The sequence below is a fragment of the Ambystoma mexicanum genome, chromosome 7p (genome assembly GCF_040938575.1).
Source record: "Ambystoma mexicanum isolate Mex_15411 chromosome 7p, UKY_AmexF1_1, whole genome shotgun sequence".
Classification (NCBI taxonomy): Eukaryota; Metazoa; Chordata; class Amphibia; order Caudata; family Ambystomatidae; genus Ambystoma; species Ambystoma mexicanum.
In genome coordinates, this window is record NC_090939.1 from 926545209 (window position 1) to 926566128 (window position 20920).

Sequence of the window (20920 nt, forward strand, 5' to 3'; positions counted from 1 at the left end):
CTGCACAGAGTCCATACTCTGCTCTTTCTCTGTTCAACTGCTCCGTGTATGTCTCATACTCTGGTTTCCAACAGATAGGTAATATGGGCAGGACGATTGATGTGGGGATACTTAGCTCCTTCTCTACACCCCCCCTCTGGGCAATTCATCAACCACGTTCTCATCATCCTTCACATCTTTCACATCTAGACACCCTGGTCTGAAGAAATGCTTCTTTGGGATCCATATCTTTATGACTCCCTTCAGGCATCCAGCTTATTTCACATTCTCATCCTTGTTCCATGTCATGAGCATGCATTGTCCGCTTGGACTGCAATAGATCCATCTTCCCACATACTGCTTATGGTTCTTTGGATATAGGAACTTCGTTCCCTCAGGTGCATGAATACTGGCCTTCACAAAATCTGATTTCTTCATCTGTCAGGTCTTTGGGGTTCCATCCTTGTTCAACATCAATCATGATCTTCATCCCAATAACTTTTTTGGCTGTCTTTTTGCACTGCAGGATTACTATCTTGATCACACAGAATCCAAGCAATATCATCACTATCAGAGTTCCAAGGAACTTAAACATGTCTGCTATTCATTGTGGAACTCAAGAAAAGAGAGATCCAAACCAGCTATCATCAACAATATCTTCCAATTCGTCTATCATCTGGCCATGGAGTTTTGTCAGCATGTCTATGGCCTCTGTCATGGTTCCATTCTCGTCATCATGAGAAGGTATAAATGTGCAACATGATTCTCAAATGTATGCACAAACACCTCCATCCATAGCTGTAATCATGTCCTGTCTGGAGAGTCATCATCAATCTTATGGCTCTCATCTCTGATTGCATTGAATCCCTTTATGGTAGTGTTAATTGCCTGCAGCAATTCCCATCTGGTTATCTGTAACGACTTGGTGTTTTCTCCAACCTGGATTCTCGGCATGAAGATCAACGAGAATACTGAAGAAGTCCGGCTCAACAGTCTGTGCTCATACAGGACAGAGTCAAAAGCTTCTATTGATTTGGCTGATAACTATTTCTCTCTCCTCATACTCTTTATCAGCTCCACAGATCTCTTCTTCCTCAGATGAGCATCTGCTTTTGGAAAACTGTCGAGATTCCGATCACTCTTTGGAATCACCAATGCTGGAACATGGACATTCACCCGTGTGCATATTCCTCCCCAGTCTTCAGGTAACTTCATGTATGCTTTGGATCCACAAGCCCAATAATGATCCATAATTACTGCTGTCCCAATGTTCATTCCTGGTGCTTCAAATATTCGACCACATTTCTGGTTATCTCCCATTTTTCTTGTGCCATTGTTTCTGAAACACAGTTTTGCACTCTTCCAAGGCACTATCTGCAATGGTCCTCCTCTGTCTTCGACCCATGTCAGTAGCCTAGCAAGTTTCGACCATGAAGGCTTACACAACATTTGTGCATTTTCAATCGTTGGCTGGTAGTGACCCATTATTACCCAGTCTCTGCAGAGCACCACCCCTTCTTCCCAGCCATCCGGTGATAGGAAAGTTCCCCAAATCTGTATCTTGCCTCTGTTCTTCCATCTATGAATGTCTTCTGCAGACTTTCCTGGAACTTCTAGTCTTTTATTCACTTCTCGTCTGATTCCAGTTCCCTTTACTCCAGGTTTCTCATATCTGATCACATAATTCCTAGTCTGGGCTTTGTTTATTGTCTTTATATACTGGATATAAACATCTTCATCTGGATCTGTCCATTCAGTTGCCCATTTGAGAGAGGCTGTTCGACCCATGATCTGGCCTCTTGTACTACAGAATTCCAAATGCACTATGCGGTGTGCAGTCAGGACATCTATTTCAATAGCTATGAAGATTTTCAACTTCCCCATGCTGTATGGCAGGAGTGCACATACAAAGCATCCCTTATTTCGAGTCCTTCTTCCGACTTCCTTCATATGTTGATACAATATGTTATTTCCCAAGTGAGCTGTGCTGTCCAGGTAATCACGTAATTCATAATTATCTTCCTGGGTGTTTCTTTTAGGCCTCATTCTTTTTATGTGAGATTCTATGATCGTATCATGAAGTGTACCTGCATAGCCTCTTCAAGCTGGACCAATTACAGGTACATCTATCAGTGCTCCCTGTGTAGGAGAAGTTTCAGAAAGCTGCATTCTCTTTCAGCATATCCTTTAGGCATAAAAATGTCTTGCAAAATCTCTATGTGTGACATTCTTTTAGAGGCTGCCCTTGGGTCAATTGTCACAGGATCAGGTAAATCTGCATGTATTATCTGTGTGGATTTACTTTCTATCAACCACTTCTCCTCCCTGTCTTGCCAAGCCTGTCTCTGGCATTCAAAAACAGTCTCTAAAGCACTTTTTGTATGTGAATGATTTTTAATGGCACTTATCTCAGGCAATTTGTCATCTTTCTTTTGGACAGGAATGACTACATAGGGTCTGGGCTGCCTAGTACTTGCCACGTTTACATTTTCCTTCTGCTCAGGAACATGGACAGGAGTCTTCATTTGCACCAATGTAATATGACATGCATACTGTGCGTGAAAGCAGTATTATTATGAACACAATACAAGCATAAATAACACAGAGATATGTTACTTTACAACATCCGCTTCATGGACATCTTGGTCGTCTCTCTGTATTTGGCATTACTATGTTGCTGCTGATGCTACCTGTCTGTATTGCCTAAGGAAGGAAAAACCCAAACTTTAATACATCAGCATTATGTACTGCTTCTGCTGCTGTCTTGATTCAGCAATTTCGTCCTCAATCTGCTTACTGCTTACTGGATGATAAGAACAAACTCTTCATGTCTCCTTGGAACTAGTCTTTAACCAGACGAAATGTGGATGCCTCTCCAGCAAGAAGAAAACCGCTCTCAGAATGTCTAGACAAGTTCAATGACATACACTAGTTCCCAGTCTACTCCTCGAATCTGCTTCTGTCCAGTCGACATGATGAATTTCTTTCAGCATGAAACAAGAGTCTTTCTTTATCAGCAACTTTTCGATCTGTCCCTCAAAGGAAAGTTTTACACCGACCTCAGCGTTTGCTCGGAATATATGCTCTCTTGGATTATAATACCTTCCAAGATCACATTCAAGTGTGCAGTGTTTCTAGGATCCCTTAGAAATGTGAGCACATCCGTACGTCTTCCAGCAAGATGTGGGTACTCTTCAATTAGATGAAAGAACACCACACTGACTAGTCTATGAGCAGCATCAGTTGATAGGGGCATTTGTGCTCTCCTCGCTGTACTCGTGTAACTGCAAAATCTGTTCAGTGATACCTATAAGCAATCTTCTTATAACTGGGCTATTCTTAGGATCTTGTAAGAAAGCAGGAATGTGATTAGTTCTCCCCACAATCAACGGGTATGCACGCAACACAAACTTGAAATAAGCAAGAGTGACCCGAGAATGGTCATCATAGGCAAATCCAAACAGGAACTCAGTGTGAAATGAATCAGGGTAGTGCACCCTCTTCTAATTGTTGTATTCACGGTCAGAAGCTGGCATACTTTTCTTCTTATCAAGGCTTAAGCATGCCTCAGTCCACAGTTTTGTTTAACAAGCTCCTCTGTGGCTTAAGAACAAAGAGTTTTTCCTTAATCCTGTAATGACTGCACAGAGTATTCGAAAGAAGCCACAGTCCAATGAAAACTTTCACCTTAGTTGACAGCTTCTGTGTCCTTCTTCTTCGTCATAGATCTCGTCTGCACGTGCTGTGGTGCTTCCCTGATGCTTGTACTTGCTTCTTGGAGGGGTGCGGGCAGAGGGGTTTCTCCAGCAAAGATCTTGGGGTCCCCATGGAAAGTCCAAGCACGCCTGCCCTGCACTATGACGACAGACAGCGTGACGTCTTCCACAATGAACGGACCGTTGAAGCGGGGTTCATCCTACTTCTTCCTTGTGTGGTTGTGGATTAGGACTGCATCTCCGGGGAAAAGTTGGGGAACACAAAGTTCTTGAGATTTACTTGTTGAAGCATCTCCTTCCGTGTTCTGTACTGCCCTACACCCTTGTCACTGCAGCTGCCCTGAAATGACAGAGATACTTGAAGTCATGCAATTCAAATAGTCATGCAATTCCGTTCTTAGCAAATCTGCAGTTGGCTAATCATCACTTCTAACTCTGGATGGAGGCATTAGGGGTGTCCTCATTCATCTCACTGTCACTATCTTGTGGGGGGTGAGATGGTGGTCAGAACATGGTTGGTTCCTTAATGCAACCACCCTTTCTTCAAGGTAAGCTTCAACTTGGCTATTCTTTCTTTAAGCAAACCGTTGAGCCTCTCACAGATTCTATTTCCTTGTGGATGATAAGCCGAATAAAACGTGTGCTTTAAACCAAGCAACAAGCTGATCTGTTCAAATATTTGATTCATAAAATGTGGCCATTGTCTGACCTCATTACTTCACACACTCCCCATCTAGGAAAAACTTCCCGCACTAAGAATTTTGCTGCACAATTCAAATCTGGGTACAGCGACCTGCTTATATCCAACCTTAAAAAGGGACACACTACTACGATCAAGTATCTATATCCATTACATACTTGTATCATGTCGACATAGTCGATATGCAAATGCTGAAAAAGGACCATTAGGTCTTGGAATAACTCCTCTAACTGTGCGCAGTGCATGCCCAGCCGTGATTTTTTGGCACATAAGACAATTCACTACATAGAATGCAACCTGCTCTAACAGATTTGGTACAAACCAATACTCGGCAATGGTTGCAGCGAGATTCTCTCTAGCTGTGTGCGCGGGGTGGTATAACTGTTCCAGCGCCATCCTTAATAAGGCTACAGGCATCACCGGTTTACCAGTGCTGTCTTGTCGTCACAATGCTTCAGAGGGGTTTAAAGAACACCTTCTTCATGTCCACAAATTCTTTTCCTCTTGAGGTGCTTCCCCCTGGACCTCTACCAACTGCATTTTTAACAGGTTATTATAACTTTCAGATACAGTCAGCATAAAAACAATTTTTTCATTCACATTGGGAGTCTCAACATTCGTCATCTTTATATGTATTTGCTACGCGCTTGGCCTCAACATCTGCTGCTTGATTTCCACGTGAGATAAAATCTGCCCTTTTAGCGCACTTGATGACTGCAATGTTTACTGGAAGTTGTAGTGCTGTAGTGCCTATCCAATAAGGCTGCGTGCTGCACTGGCGTGCCGTCCGCTCAGAGGTAGCCCCTCCTCTTCCAATGTGCTAACCCTGCTTGCACCGTTGATGTCACATAGGTGGAGTCACTGTACACTGTTACTTCCTGGTCTGCGTGATCCTCGAGCGTGAGTATCAACAGCAATAATTCTGCAGCCTGTGCTGAATAATTAGACGGCAATTGAGTACTTTTAAGCAACCAAAATTCCCCATTAGCCGCATGCTTTATCACAGCAGCACCTGTATACCTTTGTCCATCATTTTGATCGACCCTTGAAGAACCATCAATGAACAAAATCTCTCCTCATGCTAATGCTTTTTCTTTTTTTATTCTAGGGATTTCATCATAGAACTCTTCATAGTTTGCGCAATCGTGTACAGGCTCTCTTTCTGTCATTGGCTCAGCTATAAACATGGCAGGATTCACTATTTTACATCGGACTATTTTAATTACTGGATTCAATATAACTACCTCATAGGCAGAAGCCCTTTGAGATGTCAATGTGCCCTTTGGTTTCTCTAAAGTAGCAAATAATGTGTGCTCAACAAATAACGTCATGGAACATCCCATCACTATGCTCGCAGCCTTCTCTATGGTGAACATGGCGGCAGCCAAAGACTGTTCACACGGAAAGTGACCTCTGATTACTGGGTCTAAGATTCCACTGTAATATGCAAGGGGCTTGTACCCCAACATGGTTCTCTGTGTGAGTACTGCTGTCATAACAGTGCCATCGGTGTGCAAGAACAAAAATAATTCCTCAGTATAATTAGGAATCCCTAAAACTGGAGCTCTGCCAATTGCTTTTTTCAATTTGTCAAACCCTTCTTCCATTTCCTCAGTCCGAACAATTTTTTCCTGAGTTGCATGTGCCTTCTTTAAAGCCTGTAATAGATGCCTTATATACGAGCTGTAATAAAAGACCCATGCCCTGACATAATTACATAATCCCAAAAACCTCTGCATGTGTTTTATCATGTGTGGCTTGGCTGTTTTTAAAATAGCCTCAGCTCTTTCAGGGGTAACCTTCTTTCCTTCATGTGAACTCAATTGGCCTTTGTACAGCACTTCCTGTTGACAATATTGTAACTTTTCCTTGTCAACTTTATATCCTTTGTCAGCGAGTATAAATATCAGTTGAACAGAATTGCGTCTGCACTCTTCCTCTGAGGTGCTGCAAACTAAAATAGCATCTACATATTGCAACACAAAGCTTTCTAAATCAATATTGCTTAAGTCCATCTGGAGGACTCTATTGAAAATCGATGGGGATTCATAATACCCTTGTGGCAACCGAGTACTTTTCAGACATGTCTGTCTAAAGGTGAATGACATCAGATCCTGTGAGTCTTTGTGCAATGGGACTGAGAAATGTGTTTTAAGTCAATCACCGTGAAATAACGTGCTTCAACAGGTATATTACATATGATTGTAGCCGGGTTAGGAATTAGAGGGAACACGGCTTCTACAATCTGGTTTATCGGCCTCAGATCTTGGATTAGTCTTGAAGACCCCCCTTAGATTTCTTGATAGGGTACACCGCAGCATTACATGGTGACTGTGATGTCACTAAAATGCCCTGATCCATCATGCCTGAAATTGTCTTAAAAATACCTTTGTCTGCCTCTCAAGACATGGGATACTGTTGTGCTCGAGGTAAAATTGCCCTGGTTTCAATTTAATCTTAATTTCTCCAACCCCTTCAATAGGCCTACGTCATAGGGGCCGGTGGTCCATAATGAAACTGGCACTTTCGCCATGTCTTCATCAAAATACTCAGGACGATTTTGTGCTATCATCATTTTCTGAGGAACTTCTCTTTAAATTGTTTTCACCCAGTAAGTGATGTCTATGTCATATATTATTTCGTCATCAGATGGATGATCTCCAAACAGATCTTCATCAGTGACGTCAGTCAATCTGTAACCCTCCCCAATGGCGATTACTGCGCACCATTGTCTGCCTTCATCATCATTTCCATCAAGCAAAGCCATTTCTCCTCGCACTATGGCTGCATGTAGCTTTAAGGAAAAAACTCATCCCTCCTCTTCAAGCATAGGTATTCTTGGTCTGAACAAAACTTCATCAGGTATTCTCATTGCTCTGCCGACTAGGACAACAGAATGCATACTCCATAATGAAAAACCTCTGGTTCTAACGGTATTGCTCTCGCAGCTATTTGTCCTGCAAATGCCATAATAAATTCCCACACGTTCAAATAATGCATTCCTGGCATTGAACACACTATGCCTTCATCAGTAAATGAAATTGTCATATTCAACTTTGTCATTAAATCTTGTCCCAAAATATTAACAGGTGTTTGCCTCGAATATAGCACTGGCACCTTCATGTCACATTCTCCTATAGAGACTGGTAATTCTTCAGTGAAAGGAGCTCTGCTTTTAGCTCCTATGAACCCCTGAGTATTCACAGCATTTCCAGACATTGAAAACTTTCCTTCTCGTATTCATGAGTGTGTTTCACCCATGTCTATGAAAAATGAAAAACGTGTGCCTCCTATACGACGTCTACCCTGGGTTCCTCATGAGAATTCGCCATCACAGTTAGTATTGAACACACCAGGTCTCCTGGTGAGCTGTCCTATTGCGGGTACAGTCTCATTCCATTACTCGTAAAAGGACTCCCTCCATTGACAGTGACATAGGTGACTGCTGCAACTGGCCCTGTGGTGGATTAACTGCTACCTGCTGCGTTTGCAAGTCTTTCTGCACTCTCGGCGCTTGCTGCTGCTGCATCGTTTGATTCTGAGCAAACCCATCACCATTTTGCTGTCAATATGCAGGTGGATTTGACATCCCCCTCTTGAAAACTGGCCATTTTGCACCACCCCCTGGCTCCTACAAATGCGAGCAAAGTGTCCTGTCATCCCACAAGTCCAACATATAGGCAGTGATCTCCCAAGTTGCCCATTTTTCATATTTTGATTACTATTCTGCATATTCTGAAACCCACCTTGGTTATTTTGAAAGCCTCCCTGATTATTCTGCCAATTCCCTAGATTACCTTGCCAGCCTCGCCTTCGATATCCTTTCCCTTATGGAGCAAATCCACTATTGCTTTGATCGAACTGCCTTTGATTATTCACCTGCATCATGCTTACTGTCTGCTCTGAATTCGATCCGTCTACACTAGTCAACATTGCCCCTTCAATGGCATACTTGTACAATTTTTTCTGCACTAGCTTTGCCACTTTGCCTTTCCTAACATCATCTTTTTTGCAATTCATTTCCTACAGGAGTCTGCAGTAATGCACAATGGTCAGCTGAATCTCTGAACACGGTTTGGCTTCTATACCCACTAACCTCTTGAGCTGCTTTTGTACTGGCTGTGGCAGCCCTTGGCATAATATATGATAAAACACTTGTATTGATTTTCCACAAGATTCGCACGTTTCCAAGCTCCATGCCTCCTGAAAATTTTGAATGTAAACAAGCGGGTCATCCCTTCCTGCATCTTTTTCGTCATTATAGCTCCCATATCAGATGTGTCCGGATACAGTACTCTAAGCGCTTTCCAGATTGCTTCCCTACAGTTATTGAATGTTGACTGTAGTCACACCAGGGTACCCTGCCCTTGTCCACACGTCATCAGCTCTCTCAACAACTATGGCGATTAGGAGACCCTTTATGGCCCCCATAGCCAGCATATTTCCTCCTGTCATTTTTTCTAACTCATGTATCCATTCCCCAGCGCCAGAAGTTAAACTCAGGAGTTTACACCTTAGATTATCTCTATCCATTTGGGGCCATGGTATATACTGTGGTCTCGTTGTCTCCTTTCTCTAGCAAGGGAAACTGTGAAGCTCCAAACTCACTCTCAATTCTCATCATTTGTCTATCCACCGCAGGGGTGATATTCCTGCATTGCCGTCTACCTGGTAATGATCTTAATCTGCTCACGTATGGTGGTGATTCCCCCCTCGCATCATGGAGTTGCTCTTTAGGTCGGTCTGGCTGTGTCAATGGTTCTGACGCCCTAGTTATAGGTGTGTTTAAATCTGACTATCTTACTTCCTTATCCATAGGAAAGCATCCCTCAGACCCACATGCGTCATCTCTCTCTTCCCCATGGAAGGTTTCCCTGTCTTCATCTGACATTTTTTGTGCCCAACTCATGCAACTTCTCTCTTCTTCATCTGTATTCAGAGTCAGTCTGTCTAAGGACAGCTCCTTATGTTTCGTACTGCATTAGGCTTCCTCCGTGTCGTACAACGGAGTGCTCTCGAGACGGTCATTTTTCCCTTCCCCTTTAATTCTTTCTGAGTTTTAATTTCATGGTATACTTTATTGATCACTTCCCCAATGCTCCTGGAGTCAAACTCGTCTTCTAGATTTGCTCTAGACAGGCCCGGTAATGACTCGTATTCTGGAAAGAATTCCTTTATATACTCCCATGCTACTTGTGGATTAGGATTCCTTACATCCTTTTCCAGGCAATCAAGATCGCATGCTCTCTGCCTTCTTTTGTGTTCCATATCATTGTCAAATTCTCTTCGCTTTCTTGCTTCCTCTCTCACTCGTTCTTCCTCTTTTCTTCTTCATATCTCTTCTCTCGTTTGCCCTTCGTATCTCCTCATCTCTTCGTCTCTGTATTCTTTTTTCTCTCAACTTTTGCTCTTCCCCTTCTATTCTTTTTCTTTCTAGTCTTTCCTGCTCATCAATTGTTCTTTGTCTATTGTCACTTTTCCTTTGCTCCTCTGCTCACTCTTGTTTTTTCATTTGCTCGTCTTGATATAACTGCTCTCGTCTCTGTCTATCTTTCCTTTTCGCCCCTTTGTCTTTCAATCATTCCTCCCTTTCTTTGGGCCTCATTACGACCCTGGCGGTAAGGGGTTAGCGCCATCGTTAGCTGCGCCGACCCCTTACCGCCAATCACGAGTTCCCTCTCCGCCATGGCGGATTTTACACCTGCTTCTAGCGGGTGTAAAAATCCATGGCGGTAAGGGAACTTGGTGTTAATTACGCCACCGTAATTTACGGTGGCGTAATTAACGCCTTCCCCACTCCCATTATGCCCTATGGGGCAAAAATGGGAATGGGGAAGGGTAAATGGGGATTGGGGATTTACCGCCCCGCCAAGGTCGGAATGGGGCGGTAAATCCCCTTACCGCCATGGTGTTAACGTAGTTAGCACCATGGCGGTAAAGTCACGGCCCTGGCGGTAACTTTCCGCCAGGGTCGTAATTGTCTTTTTTATCTTGCTTGTCTTGATCTTCCCTTTGTCTTACGTCCTCAATGCCTTTACCATCGAGTTTAAGCAAAATCTGACCACCCATCCATTCGTTCTGTAAGAGCGCTATCACATCAGCCTTATCTCTTTCTCCTTTCCATCTCTTTATTTTTCTTCCTATGTCTATAGATGTGCTTGCTCGATCGCTTCTCTCCTTATCACATCTCTATTTGTCTCTCTGGACTTTAGAGATTACATCTTTCTCAGTATTTTTCTCTGGGTCCTTGTAACTACTTTGCGTAGGTGACTCATATGCTGGGTTGCTATAACTTGCTGCTGCTTTCAACTCCCTCAATGGGTATAACCCATCATCTTTCTTATTCTCGTCTTTTATTTCAGCCGGGGCAGGTGGAGCAGAGGGCTCTTCACCCCTTTCTTTGCATACATTAAGTATCCAATCTATAGGAGGCGGCTCATCATATGCTGCAGGACTGCCTTTGAAAGTGACCCTCCTTGTGGCCACGGCATAAATATTTTATCCACAGTTTCTTTAACCCATTTCGCACTGTACTGTCTCAGCTTGGGTGCATGTTTTGGAAATTGCTTGCAGAGGTGCACAAGTGGAGTAATATCCTCCATTCTCGATTTGTCTACTCTTAAACTGTTTGACACTCGCTTGCTTTAATCACAGATTTTAAAAGTACGATTTAAAGTACGCTTCAAGAAAACAACACAATATGAGCAAGCACCAATCATCGCAAGCTCCAATCCTGTTCAATTTAAACAATCAATTAATTTTTTCCGTTTATGACATCATCATTTTTCAAAACAACATAAAACAAACAGACAGACTCGACTGGCTACATAAATCTTCTATGATCTTCTCTTTAAGACACATCTTACCCTCTAAAATACTTCATACGAAGTTCGAATTAACTTCTTTAGATTCATCTTTAATCGAATCCGTTTTCTACGTCATCTGCTACGGGACTCTAGGTTCAAATTTCTTCTAACGTACTTTAAAACGTAGGTATGGGGCATATCCTCTTTATTGTGGCCTCTCTCACGATTTTCTTATTGCCCGGCTACACTCAAGTCAATATCTATTCGTTGTAACAAAATAAGAAGGGTCTATACTAAGAATCCTATTGCCAACCTCACAACTAATACAAAAAAGTGTGTGGGATATTTCTCAAGAAAAGAAAGAAGTGTTCTCAAATAATATGTCAGGATGCGGGGGCCTGGGTCTCCCTTCCCCACGTTTTGACCACGGGGTAAGATGGGAGCTTGGAGCACTGTTGAGGTGAATCTTCCCAGTGTTATCATTGTGCCACATTTACATTATAATATGTTTAGCAAAAAGAGTGACATTGTGATGTCATGTAGTTCTATTTGGAGTGTTTAGTTTCACTGTGTATTCTTAGTTGGTCAGTTGGAGCCTGCCTCTTGAAGGGGTACCTGCTGTCCTTGAATCATACTTAATAAAGGACTGTGTGATACATTATCACTGTGTGGACCCATACCTAACATTGGCGACGAGGATTGGCACTTCATGTGACTGGGGCCACTTGAGATTCTCCGGTCCCCGGTCCTTCCCATACCGACAGCTCTCAGGATCTCCTCCTCCGACAGTGACAGCAGGCGAGAGGCGGGCAGGAGGTGGAGTGAAAGCCCCATATTCAGGCAAGTCGAGATAGCCTCCCTGAAGTGTCGGTACAGCGACCGCTACGCTGGGAGCAGCGTGCGAGCCCCGAGGGAAGGAGGGGCGCTGCGTGGACCCAGCGCGAGCTGCAGCCAGCTTTGACTTTGGCGCTGGGGCAGCGGCTGCTGCTGTGGAGCCCTGCGCGAGCCCCAAAGGCAAGGAGGGGCGTCGCGCGGATCCAGCACGAGCCGCAGCCCGGCTTTGATCCCGGCGCTGGTGCAGCGGTTGCTGCTGTGGAGCCCTGCGCGAGCCCCAAGGCAAGGAGGGGCATCGCGCGGATCCAGCGCGAGCCGCAGCCCGGCTTTCGAGCAAATATTGGTGCAGCGGCTGCTGCTTTAGGAGGCCCGCGCGAACCCCAAGTTGAGGAGGGGTGTTGCGCAAATCCTGGGCCACCTGCATCTCGAGCAGCAACGCGCATCTGAGAGCGAGCGCTCGCTGCTCACGTGGTTTGGTTAGCCACGCCCACTTCATTACGTTTTGTCCTCCAGAAGCCCTGGTCCTCCCATTGTCACAGTGTCTCCTAGCAACGTAATTTACAAGACGGCAACAGAGTAAAGAACACAGAACCACGTGGCTGCAGTGATTAGCAGAATACTAATGGTGGACTGCAATTCTTGCAATCTAAATATATAAAAAAAAAAAAGGAAGAAGAGTTGTTTTTGTATTTACCCTCTCACTTTATGCAACAGTTTTGTCTACATTTTAATATCGTCCTGTAACCATGGCCACATCCATTCCACCTCCCCTGCCCTTTCTGAGTGAACCAGGCCGGCCTTCGATTACATGGGACAGGTGGAAGGACATGTTTGAGAACTACCTGGTGGCGATGGGCGGGGAGAGATTTCCCTCTGCGCGCAAGAGGGCCTTACTCCTACACAACCTTGGTATAGAAGGACGCAGAATTTTTGATGGACTCTCTAGACACCATACCCCTGAGGCAGGGGACATGGATGAATATATGTTTGCCCTTAACCAACTTCGGGATCACTTTGAACCGAAGAAGAATGTCAGTTTTGAGAGACACAAATTTTTCCAGCGAGCCCAAGAGAAGTCAGAGACGGTGGAGTCCTACATTGCTTGCCTCAGATCCCCGAGTTACACTTGCGAGTTTGAACATTTGACTGATTCCCTAATCAGAGACCAGCTGGTTAGATGCACCAATAACGTGAGAGTACAGGAAAAACTGCTTGCAAAGGATATGAAATTGGATGAGGCAGTAGAATTAGCAAGAAGTATTGAGCAGACTTCAGAGTATGTCAAAGAACTTAGGGTTGACAAATCCAATCCTCCATCGTCTTCGGTTTGTGTCGTTAATCAAAAGAAGAAAGTTGGCGTCTCCACAATCAAGAGAGGAGGAGGAAATGCAAGAAATGCATGTTCTCGTTGCGGCAGTTCAAGACATGGTATGAACTACCCCGCCTGCCCTGCAAAATATGCGGAATGTTTCAAGTGCAAGAATAAAGGGCATTTTGCCAATGTCTGTAAGGGCAATGCTGTCAATAGTATTGAGTTCAGGCCAGTGGATAATAACGAAGACGGCATCGGAAAGGGGTACAATATCCAAGAAGTATCTGGCACTCAAGAATTTACACCAACGCACATATTCAAGATTTCAGAGATGTCTGGGATGACCAAAGGTCCCGTGGACAAGTTTCAAGTAGATGGAATCGAGCTCAAAATGAAAGTGGACACTTGTTCCCCTTGGACCATCATATCCCAAGAGACACTGGCAAACATTCTGGGGAGGAGTGGTAACATTATACAGCCCACCAATGTCAGGGTGTGTGGATATGCAGACTCTGATATAAATATCTTGGGTGAATTTTGTGCAGAAATTATATACAAGGAAAGAATATGCCAAGCCACAATCCTGGTGGCGGAAAAAGGGACCTCTCTGCTAGGCTGGGAGGAACAGAGGAAGCTGGGTTTAAGGGTACAAGCCAATGCACCGGACCCTGTCACCATTGCTGAGTTGGGGGACTCTTGGACCAAGGAATTTCCACAAGTGTTTTCTGAGAGTCTGGGAAGGCTTAAAGAGTTTGAACATCACATCAGACTTAAGAACAATGCTCAACCAGTGGTACACAAGGTACGACAGGTACCACTGAAGATGAGAGCACAACTTAAAGAGGAGCTAAAAAGCTTGGTTGACAAAGGGGTGATTGAACCTGTTATAGCCACGGAATGGTTGTCTCCAGTGGTTTTAGTTACTAAGGCCAATGGTAAGATGAGATTGTGTGTTGACTTACGAAGTCTCAATCAGAACATAGTGGTTGAGAGACACCCGTTACCAAATATCTCAGAAGTTTTGTCCACTCTAGGAGAACCCAAGTTATTTTCCATAATAGATCTCTCTGCTGCCTACCATCAGGTTCCGTTATCTAAAGAGTGTCAACACTTGACTGCATTCATCACTCCTGAGGGTGTTTTCAAGTATAACCGGATGCCCTTTGGGTTGGCCTCTGCGGCATGCGTATTTCAGAGAGTGATGGAAACGGTATTGAAAGGCCTTTAGAAAGTAACAGTGTTTCAAGATGACATTTTGATATTTGCAAATGATGGTCCTGAGCATGACAAAATACTCAGGTCGGTGTTAGTCAGACTGAGAGAAGCGGGTCTGACTGTACAGAGGGAGAAATGCAAAATTGCTGTTACGGAAGTGGATTACTTGGGGCATAAAATCTCCTGTAATGGTATTGCCCCCAGGAAGTCTTTAGTGGATAGCATTGTGAGTGCTCCCCAACCTCTTGACAAGGAGCAACTACGCTCGTTCATGGGATTGGCGGAGTACTACCACAAGTTTGTTGATGGTTTTGCTACAATGTCATCTCCTTTGAGAGATTTATTGAAAAAAGGCACTAAATATGTGTGATCAGAAGAATGTCAAAATGCCTTTAGTAAGATTAAAGATAGCATTGTGAAGGCACCCTCTTTAGGAGGGTTTGTGTCTGGCAGACGAACTGTGCTGGCTGTAGATACAAGCACATTAGGCCTGGGTGCCGCTCTTTTTCAATATGATGGCAACATTGAACATGTCATAGCTTTTGCCTCCCGACCCCTGAGGGGGGCGGAGAGCAATTATTCCGTGGTGGAGAGAGAGGCCCTAGCTGTATCATGGGCTGTTGCTCATTTTAAATTCTTTCTATGGGGTCAGTCGTTTGTTGTAAAGACTGATCACAAGCCGTTAGTTCAGCTACTGGGCAGTGCGGAATGGGCTAAAGGCTCACCTAGAATATCTCGTTGGATGATTGACTTGCTAGCATATGACTTTAGAATGGTGTATATACCTGGGGGAGAAAATGTGATTGCTGATTGTCTTTCCAGACTTCCTGCACAGAACGAGAGTGTCAAGGATGTGAGTGCAGAAGGTACTGTGGGTATTTGTGCATTAGTACACAATGCCATAAGCAAAGAGGAGTGGCAGTCAGCTGATGTTATGGATGAGGTCTTGGGGCAAGTAACATTGTGGACCAAAAGTGGTTGGCCCAGAAAAGATCTCATTGAAAAGAAATATGATGTTTATTACTGTATTAAAGAGGAGTTGAGCATGTCAGAGGATGGGTCTCAACTCAGAAAAGGAATGAAAATAGTACCTCCATATGACATCAGGCCCAAATTAGTGGACATAGCTCACCAAGGCCATCTAGGCATGGGAGGTACTAAAAGGCATATCAGGCAATGCTTTTGGTGGCCAGGTATTGATGGTCAGGTAGAGAAATGTGTGAGGAACTGCAAAGAATGTGACAGAAGTGACAAAAGTAAGATTATTAAGGAAGCTCCTTTAAGACCTGTAAGTGTTCCAAGAGAACCATGGAAGAAATTGGCAGTGGATTTAATGGGGCCCATACAGGAACTAGGAGAGGATGTTAAATACCTTATTGTCCTGGTGGATTATCATTCAAAATGGGTTGAGTGGAAAGCCATTAGAGAAGCAACAACTTCACAAATGATTGATTTTTTTGAGGAAGTCTTTTATAGGGAGGGATTCCCCTCAGAACTTGTTTCAGATAATGGGGTACAATTCTGTTCGGATAGGATGGTGGAGTTTCTCAAGAGGTTTGGTATCAAGCACTACAGGACAGCACTGTACCAGCCCAGAGCGAATGGTCTTGTCGAAAGAGCAAATAGATTCCTTAAGGGAGGATTGCAGCTAGCGATAGCCTCAGGTTTAAGGTGGCAGACAGTTCTCAGGGAGATGGTCTGGAACTATTGCGTGACTCCACACTCGGTTACTGGCATCTCACCTTTCATGTCCCTCAAAGGCAGACAACCAGGGACAAAGTTGTGTCCGGGTTGGTTAGATTTAGCGAGGAGTGTACATGTCAACAGGGAAAGGATCATGGATCTCATTAGGGAAACTCAAGATGATTACAAAGAGAGGTTTGACACAAAAAGGGGTGCCAAGGAGATGCAATGGTCAGTGGGGGACTGGGTTTATGTTAAGAATCCCAGAGCTTCTCCCAAATGTATTGTGAGCAAGTTTATTGGACCAAAGAAAATTGCTGTGATAAGGGGTAATGTTGTCATCATGGAGGGTGGAGAATGTTGGTCAATGGCCAAATTGGTTAAGTGCAATATGGTGGACAGTGAAGCTGGTGAGGGAACCAGAGAGGAGCAAGCGTCATGTGAGAATGGAGGGGAAGAACATATGTATGAACCAAATGTGAGTACAGCCTCCAGCAACAACACCAGCTTGAATGCCAACAGGGTCAGGAACAAACCGGTCAGGTTAAATGATTATTACCTGGGTTTAACCTGCCACAAAATGAAGGGAGGAGATGTGTTGAGGTGAATCTTCCCAGTGTTATCATTGTGCCACATTTACATTATAATATGTTTAGCAAAAAGAGTGACATTGTGATGTCATGTAGTTCTATTTGGAGTGTTTAGTTTCACTGTGTATTCTTAGTTGGTCAGTTGGAGCCTGCCTCTTGAAAGGGTACCTGCTGTCCTTGAATCATACTTAATAAAGGACTGTGTGATACATTATCACTGTGTGGACCCATACCTAACAAGCACAGTCAAGTCTCGGGCCTCTTCAGCACAAGACGACAGTTCCAAGGTTCTATGTAATAATGTCCCGCAAAAATGTCTACTGACAAAAATGTTGCCATTTTTTGCGGAGACATTATTACATTGAACATGCAGGGGACAACCCCGCAACCTCTACATTTCTTTTTTTTATACAAGGGGAGCAGGGGACATTTCCACAACCCGTCCCCATACTTGATGTCACCATATATAATGTCCCCAATGACTTTTCTCGGTGACATTAAGTATGGGGACATTATGTATGAGGACATTATTACCTGATACCAGCTCCAATGGCAGCTGGCAGGACCGTCGATGGCTAAGTCTCTTCTCACTTGAAAGTCTCTTGCCTTCGAGGGCCTGGTGTGTTCAGCTAACAAGAACAAAAGTTCCTTTGACAAATGAAAGTTTGTTTCCAATATTCGCTGGGTGATGGATTCACCACTGGGTCCTGCTGGTCTTGGTGCGTACCCTTCTCAACTTCATATTCACTTTACTCTCAAGTGTTATGGGATTCACGTCCCTTGCTTTCCCTCAATGTGGGATTCACTGCCCTTGCATTCACCTTGTTTGCAGATCAGTCTTTCGATTGTATAGGAATTTTGCTTGACCCTCAGTATGACCACTTTGACCTATTCCGCTGGCTCTCTTATGGCCTGTTGGTATCTGTAGTTTCTCTCAGATGGGGATCAACCAGAGTCTTTTGAGTTAGCAACAATGTGGTGCCGATTCACTCTGCAGTTGGTCTCCACTTAACACTTTTACAGTTCATTCACAGTTCTACTTTCACTTGGTTCAAACGTGCAACTTTGCGATTCTCTCACTCAACACAGCCCGGTTCTTATCGATTCTCCCCTCGACTCATCGGCTTTGATGAACCGCTTGGCTTTTGGCTTTCTGGGTGTTAAGGCTGGTACCACGGGCATGGGCGCTTCCCTCACTCCTGCTTCCCTCACTCCTGCTTATGGGCATAAGCTTGCTCCGTGTACTGTTGACATCTTCTGCAAGACACCTGTGCCACTGTTCGCAGTCCTAGGCTCTCTTCCATGAAGGTTCAGTGGATTTCGGACGAAAAGGGCAAGGTCACGTCTCTCCTCGCCACCCTCTCGATTCCTGCCGCCTTTCTCCTTCGCTTGATCTGCTGTGTCGAGTTAGCCATCTCGTAGTGCTGTTTGCTGTGCTTACATGCCCTTTCTGTGCTCTGGCACCAGCTTTTATCCCTGTGGGGACGGACAAGGGCCATCAGGTGTGTGTGATTCTGATAAATTGCCTGACTTTGGCTGACCCTTGTATTGGGACATGTCAGGTAAACGGCTCAGGTGTTAGTCCATTGTCCTTTGTGTTGTGTGAAAGTGTTCGTGTTGGAAAAGGGGGGGGGGCAGTGGTTTGGCACGTCCTATGAAAAAGGATGGGGAAAAGGTGTTAAAGGAAGGGATACCGCATCTCACCCGTCGGTGTCCCGCTCCCCGAGCACCCCCCATCTAGGTGATCTTCCCTCACTGGTCCACCCCAAGGAACTGGATCCAATAGCAATGGCGGTATCCTTGCCACCTGGATGACAGATCCCCAGGGACTAGCTAGGGAGACACCTTCAAGTTTCTCACATACTCTTCCTCCATGCGATGTACCCACATTTGTTTCACAGGGGAACCGGGAAAGAAAGTCCACATTTCCCCTGGCCTTTTCTTTTTTGGCACTCCACCGTGAAACAATAGGGTTGTAGGTCTAGAAACCATTGCATGACCCGAGGGTTAGACTCTTTACATTGGCTAATCAAGACTAAGGTGAGTGGTCGGTAACCTGTGTAAACTTTCTACCTAATAGATAGTACCTGAGATGGATAATGGCCCATTTGATGGCTAGGGCCTCTAGTTCCACCACAAAGTAGTTTTTCTCGCGCGGGAATAACTTGCGACTTGTGTATAGTATGGGGTGTTCTAATCCATCGCAAATTTGGGACAGGACAGCTTCTAACCATGTAAGGGTAGCCTCCGTCTGTAACACAAACTCCTTCGAGAAGTTGACTATCTTTAGGATTGGGCTTTGGCATAGTGTTTGCATTAGGATGTTATAGCATACCACGCCGTCTTCGCTCCACTGAAGTTTCTGGGGTCCAGCATTTTTAAGTTTATCTGTCAACCGTGCCATTTTATCCAAATAATTGGGGATAAACCTACGGTAATAACCTATTAACCCAAGGAAAGCTCTAAGGTCTCTTTTGGTCTTGGGAGTTGGAGTATCCAAGACTGCTTTTACTTTTTCATGTTGGGGCTGTACAGTTCTGTTTCCTACGAAGGGCTTATCTGAATTTAGCTGGATTTGCAGTTAGACCCGCATTACTAAGGACTTTCATGATGGTATAAAGATGAAAAAAGATGGGCTTCCCAGGTTTTAATATAAATGCCAATATTGTCAATGTAAACTCCACAAAGGTCCGAATAGGGTTGTAGGATGTTATCCATAAGACATTGGAATGTAGCTGGTGCAATGTGTAGGCCAAAAGGGGGGACTTTGAACTGGAATAACCCTGGGGGTGTTAAAAAAACAAGTTTTTTCTTATCTGGCCCATGTACGGGGACTTGCCAGTGCCCCTTTGTTAAATCTAGGGTAGATAGATATGTGTAAAGAGGTTTGGGAAACCCTCTACTGGTACGAACACGGCCCACTGACCTGTTCTTGGGTGGGTGGCCCCCAGGAGGGGCTCAACTATGCTTTAGCTCACTTTGCTTTTCACAGAGGAGAAATGACCATACACATATCAGTGTTTGTCCAACCCGTAGGTAGTCCAGCACCAAAACGGTAGGCAATTCTCCTCTGAACAAGAGTACCAACAGCAACTCCAGGCACATGTTTCTGCCTAGTCGGGCCTCATCAGTGAGGTGGAGCTGTGCTTCTCGAAGCACAGTGATCAAGGGGTCCACGTCTGGATTACCCGGGTAACTTAGGGTGAGAACCCAAAGTACCCAAAACTTGCATAAAGATTTCCGTGAAACTCTTCTACTGGTACGAGCACGGCTCATTGACCTTTTCTTGGATGGATGGCCCCCGGGAGCATCTCAACAATGCTTTAGCTCACTATCCTTTTCACAGAGGAGCAATATCCATACTCATCAGTCTTTGTCCCACCCATAGGTTGTCCAGCACTGAAATGGTGGGCAACTCTCCTCTGAACAAGAGTACCAACAGCAACCCCAGACACATGTTTCGTCCTAGTCGGGCCTCATCAGTGAGGTGGAGCTATACCTCTATAAGCACAATGAGCAAGGGGTCCACATCTGGATTACCCTGGTAACCTAGGGTGAGAACCCAAAGTACCAAAAATGTGCATAAAGAGGTCTGACAAACCCTCTGCTGGTACGAACATGGCCCATTGACTTGTTCTTGGGTGGTTGGCCCCTGGGAGCATCTCAAACACGCTTTAGCTCACTATGCTTTTCACAGAGGAGAAATGTCCAAACACATATCAGTGACCGTAGGTAGGCCAGCACTGGAATGGTAGGCAATTCTCCTTTGAACAAGAGTACCAACAGCATCCCCAGACACGTGTTTCGGCCTAGCTGGGCATTATCAGTGAGGATATAGATAGATATGTGGCTGTTCCTAGTTTATCAATTAGGTCATTGATGCAGGGCATAGGATAGGCATCAAAAACCGATATGGCATTGACTTGACTGTAGTTGATGCAGAACTTCCAGGACCGGTCGGGTTTACTAACCAACACAATAGGAAAGGACCATGGACTTGAGGAAGGTTCGATGATATTAGCCTTCAACATTTTGTTGACTTCGTCAATCACTACCTGTTTTCGCGCCTCGGTTAGACGATAAGG